Source organism: Lichenostomus cassidix, chromosome 2 (genome assembly GCF_008360975.1).
Source record: "Lichenostomus cassidix isolate B80296 chromosome 2, HeHo_3.0, whole genome shotgun sequence".
Taxonomy (NCBI): Eukaryota; Metazoa; Chordata; class Aves; order Passeriformes; family Meliphagidae; genus Lichenostomus; species Lichenostomus cassidix.
In genome coordinates this window covers 39,835,404-39,841,241 of record NC_139482.1, presented here as the reverse complement: position 1 = coordinate 39,841,241, position 5,838 = coordinate 39,835,404, and the positions used below count along the sequence as shown (strand labels likewise).

The following is a 5,838-nucleotide window of genomic DNA, read 5'->3' as shown; positions in this document are numbered from 1 at the left end:
GCCTGAGGGAAACTGGTATTGATGTCAGCAGTAGCCACGAGCCTGAGGAACGTGCCATTTTCTCCAAGCAGCTGTCACACCTCCCAGGGCCAGGGCTCCAGGAGGGCTGAGCACCCTCCTGGCAGCCACTCTGCCACTGACAGTGAAACCAGAGCTTCCACACCTTTGGTTCTGTTGCCCCTCCAGAGCTATCTAACCTTTTGAAATCTCTAGGCTTTTTCCTGAGGACCTAAAAGGCAAGCACCATTTTACTTCTAGGACTTACACAGTTCTCAAAGTCTTGGCTCCACACCAAGTGCCAAAGAGCAAGGGTATCAGACTTTCCAGCAAGGAGTATCTTCATGTAACAGGCTCATTCAGCTTGCCATGAATCCAGATCTGACTGTGAGAACCTGTCTCTGAGTTACTGAAATAAGATCAAATCTGAAATTCTTCTAATGAAATATTTTTGAAAAATTCTTTTAACCAGGTCGCCTCCCCCACTGACCCATCAACTCTCTTCCAGTTTGCTGAATCTGATGAAGCTATGTCCTCAGAGATCCACAAAGAGGGACTAGAAGAAATGGAGAGGAGGAGAAGAAAGTAGTAGTTAATGTCAAAAAAAGTTAATGTCAACTCTGTCTTGTCCAATGCCTGGTTCTCACATTAATGAAGAAAAATAGAATAATAACAAAACAAACAAAACACCAAATTAAACAAAACAAAAAAAAAAGGAGAAAATAGAAGGTACTTCTCAGACTTTGAGTATAACTGGGTAATTGTCACCAGCTTATGACTCTGTGGAGCACCTAGTTTGAGAGACAGTCAGAAGACCTGGCGCACAAAGCAGACCACAATAATGAGAAAAGGCAGATTTGCATGTCAGGTCTTTCCACCATAGTACAATTAGTCTACTGATACTGTAGGCATGACTAAGGATGGCGGGATATGAGGGTAAGTGATAGAGACAAAGTGAATGATTAAATGGCCTCAGACCTAACTTGTGACCTCATTCTATCATAAACAGCAAAAAGTGAGAGAACTTGTGTGTGGATCAAAAAACCTGGCAGGGTTAGCTAAGCACATGAGACAAAAGAAATAGCACAGCACACTCATTCTCAGGCTGCCACGATGCTCAGTCTGCACCAGCCACACAGAAGACTCAGGTAGCATCTGGGTCCCAGAACAACCTTGCTAGCTACCAGGGGAGATGATTAGGCTGCTTCCAAAGATAAAAAGCAGCAGCTGCTGATTAAGGAGAGCCAAGAGGCAGCAGAAACATTCTTAGTGTCTGCTGCAGAGCAGTAAGCAACAAAAAGACTGGAACCCACGTGAAGAAGATGTCACTTTCCTGACCTCTCATCCATGTACCACACAGCTCACCAGGCTGAACGGGGACCAATCCAGAAATGCTGGCTAACCCTGCACTGCAGTCTTTCCCATGGTCTCCACAAATTCAACTCAGAAGCCTGATTCTAGGCTCTTCTGTTTGCTCAGCAAAATACAGTCCCTCAGTCCCTTTTAGGATCTAGGAACTGTGTTCAAGAGGTGTCATGATATGTCTAAGACACTAGAGTAGAGTCACTAGGGTGTGGCAGTGGGTGAGAATGGGTCATCCTCATGTTCCTCATCTGGCTCTGTTGATTTTCCATGGCAATTTACAGGGGCACTTCTATTAGACTGTGCTGTTAGCCAGGAGTCCTCTGGAGAGCTCTGTCATCCCAGTTCATTTGATTACCAGCTACAACCATGAACAAACCACCTTGTCCTATGATGCACTTCCAATCCCAAGAACCAAGCATTACCCAACACTGAAAGTTTCCCAGGCCTGTGCTATGTCATACTCTGGTAACCAGACAAAGATACTTGCTATTATCCACGTGTGTGGGAGAAACAGTCACCTTTAGAGATAAAATTGTGGCATTTGCTCTTCAGAAACACTGAAATGCAGTGATTCAAATTCCTAATGAGACCAGAAAAGATTCTGCTGTGGCTTTTAAGGAATAAGCAGACACAATTAGATTTTGGAAGGAAATGGGCACAACTGTGGTAATCCATACAGTAACAAGAAATTGCTGCAGGAGTTCTAACCAGACACAATACTGCAACCAAGAGCTTGCACAAGCAGCTACATATAGGAAAGACATTGGGTAAAATCGACCTCATCAATAACAGAGCAGCTTCAAACACACAGGTATTTACCTTTCCCACCATTCTTTTTATTTTTTAATTTCTACCATTGCAATTGGATAGAGTCACAGAATCATTCAGGTTGGAAAAGATGTCTAAGATCACAGAGTCCAACAGTTAACACTGCCAAATCGATCCTTAAACCATATCCCTAAGCCTACCCTGTTAAACTCTTGCCCTCAGAGTTATCCAGCGACTTCAATTTCCATCACCAACTAGTTCCCAGCGTGGCAGAGCATTTCTTCTTACTTTTGACTTTGCCACTTTTAACCTTCACTGAGTGCTCCTTGTTCTTCCCTGATGGTAGAATAGCATTTCTTGCTCTGTAAAGTCTACACCTTCGTTGTCTGTAACCTTTTATCATCTCACTTCTGATTCATTTCCTCTCCAAGGTAAACAGTCCCAATCTTCTCAATCTTGTACTATATGAAAGTTTTTCCTTGTCTGTTTAAAAACTGATTAATGTAAACAGTTAAAAACTTACTCTGTTAGCTTAGCTTATATCTATAAATTAGCCATGCATATTAAATTTGTATTAGGTAGGTTTAACTGAATTAAGTGTATCCACACAGGAATTTTTCACCAAATTCCTAAAGTCAGTCTAAAATTATACCTTTTGTTAGAGCAGAGCAAATGAAAGTGTAGTTAGGCCATAGCCAGTTTCTGATCCACAAATACTTCCAAGAAGAATTCAGTGCTTCGGGAAAGGGTATATTTCAGCAGACCCCTTAGAGAGTGTTATCTCCATTATCCTGAAATTCATGAAGCCTCCACACATAGCAGGGAGTAATTCTCCTGAAATATTTTCCATCAGCAACACAGGGATTTGTTACAGAATTAACTTAACATGTTTTACCTTGATAGCACCTCCATTTGTGGGAGATAGTTTATTGCCTAGACAAGTCAAAGTGCTATTAAACCACAGATTTTAATTCAGCTGCAAATAAGCTGCCCCATTGTACCCAGAACACAACAGAGATACAATAAAAACTGCTATAAAAATTAATTCTGAAAATATCAAATACAATCATTGTTAAGTTTAAACAAAGGATATTTGCTAGTTTATTCCAAGACTTAGCTGCATTCAAAATCCAATGAAAACTGGGTTTTACACACACAGACACATATAGACATTTGCCTACAGAGTAAAAGTTTTAAATTATGGCTATTAAATGCATGGTATTTCTTAATGACAGCATTCATTGTTATCCTTGTAATAATACATTTGACAGAGGAAGAAAGGAAGAAATTATCGAAAAGCTGCCAATGGATTTTAATAAAAAATACTTCCCAATAGAAGGCAACAACATCCTTATCTACTAGGCCACAAGTGCTTGAGTATTTCTCAAGGAATTTAGATGCACTATTTTGCAATAAAACTTACTGAAAGTTACAAAGAAGCAAATTATTATAAAAATCAAACATACAGGCCACTGAGTTGAAAGAAAGTAATTTCCCACATTAGCATTCAGATCTATTATACATGCATACAACATTTCATGCAAATCAGACTTCACTTATTGTGTATTTTGCCTTATTTAATGAAAAATGAAAAAGACAGAAGAACACCTAACCCCCTCCATTTTGCCTATTAAGTTGCTGCTGCTAGCAGGACCCTGGCAATGGCACTGCCATTGAGGCTAATCACAGAGAAGAAGTGTGCACATAAACACGGGAAAACTCATGCTCAGGTTAGAGAGAGCAGCCACCCGGCCTGTCCGTCACGGTCACCTCTATTCACACGGTAATTGCTGTACTCTGGAAAGCTGACTAGACCCATCATGATCTCAGAACACTAGTTATCCCCTACTGAATCATTTTCCAAATTGGTAAATAATACGGCTAAGTATAAAAGGAAAGATTGTCAGACAATTCAGCTTTAGAGAAAACTCACTTTCACCATATGCAGAGAATTGGTGAAAGCAGCTGAAATACACACAGTCAGTCTTGGTCACTGCTCAGCTGCAGTCCTGGCAGAGATGCCCCTTTCTCAGACTTCTTTGTGTCCATGCCATGTGTGTGTCCCCTTGACACTTCCCTATAACCTTCATTCCTCTTTTCCCGCAGGGAAATGTGCTGGCAGCCCCCTGCCCCCATCGGCTCTGTGCCAGCGGGATGTGCAAGCTGGATGGGCAAGAGCTGCTGTGGGAAAGGCTTTTACAGAGCCCCATTTCACTTCAAAACGCCTTCCTGCCAGCTCACTTCTCCTGCCTAACTCCACTATCTATAGCTTTCAAATGCTTCCCCTTCGTAATCACACCTCCTACTATTCTGAAGACTATTTTCTGGGAACGCTGAACATATTTGTTGGCTCACTGGCCCCTAGCACACTGACTGCTCATTCAATAGCATTCACACAAGACTGGAAAAGACTTGTCATCCTCTTACTATCTGGCACTCCGTTACTAGCTTACTACTGTTTCCCTCTGCAGTACAGGTCCAAATTGAATGTCAGACACAGGAAAATGCCAGCAAAAGCTCCAGTTCACAGTTAGGAACCAGCCACCCGACACAATCCAAAACCAGATATACACTGGCACATTACCATTATTAACACAAGGTCTGCTGTGAGTAAAGCCCTTTGACATTCTTCTTTTTGACAGTGAAAACAGGGAAAATTAGGGTTATTGCAGTATTTCAAATATCTGCTGTGTGATAACATCCTATAGGAACGGTGTTAGTCAAAAACTCAGGCAGACATTAGGATAAACAGATTCTCCTGCTTCCGTAGCCAGGACTTCTCAGAAGCAAATTCCCATGGAGATCACACAGTCTACAGTGTAATTGTGTCCTGGTTGCCTAAACAGTCAGACAAGGAAGGAAGGGATTAGGCCTGTAAGTCCTCCTGCTCACTAGCCAGCCTGCCAAGCACATCCACCACCCAGCCTCATTCTTCCCGCTGCCTGGCTCTATGACTGGCTGACCTTCCTGGACTCAGCACAGCCACAGCAAATACACCTGAGGCATTCCTGACAGTGCCTGAATTGTGAGCTAAAATAATCACCTGGCTGTCACCAGGAGCAACCCAGGTAGGGCAAAGGGGAGCAGCTCAATGCGCATGCTTTCAGTCAACATGGTAAACAGCTAACATATGGTAATTCTAAGGGGGTTGATATGCTGCAGCAAATTATAAAAAGGCTGACACTCAGCTAAAAGAGCTGACACTTGAAAGTTACTCCCTAGCACAAAAGAGAAAAAATGAAAGTGAAATGTGACTGAACTCTTGTCTCACATGCTCATATTTTGTTGACAAATGTATTTGTAAGTATGAATTCGGCCCTTTCTTAAGAGTGTCACCATCAGCTGCTGATAAAAAAGCAACCTGACTCTATTACAGATGTGTTACTCTTCAAACTGATGCTCCAGCAAGAGCAAGAGGACAAAGAATTCTGCTCTTATAAATCTGCTGTGCAAGCTAAGGCTATAGTATCAACAGCAACATTTGACACTGTTACCCACCCCTTCTGAAAAAGACTACTTAGAATTTGAAATATTGTATTATAATGAAATACCTCTCTAAATATATCAACCTTGGAAAATGCAAGTTAGTTAACAGTTTCAACTTCAAAATATATTTCCTTTTTAAGGTGCTTCAAACCACTGTTCAGCTATTACACTAGCACTTTATATCAACTATCTACTACCGAAAATAGATTCATATTAGGTATC

The 5,838-nt window shown here is 41.5% G+C and overlaps 1 protein-coding gene across 6 annotated transcripts in view; it reads right to left on the bottom strand.

Moving 5' to 3' along the window:
• Positions 1-5,838, bottom strand: part of RBMS3 (RNA binding motif single stranded interacting protein 3) — a 713,047-nt gene that overhangs the window by 693,977 nt on the left and 13,232 nt on the right. The window lies entirely within an intron of this gene.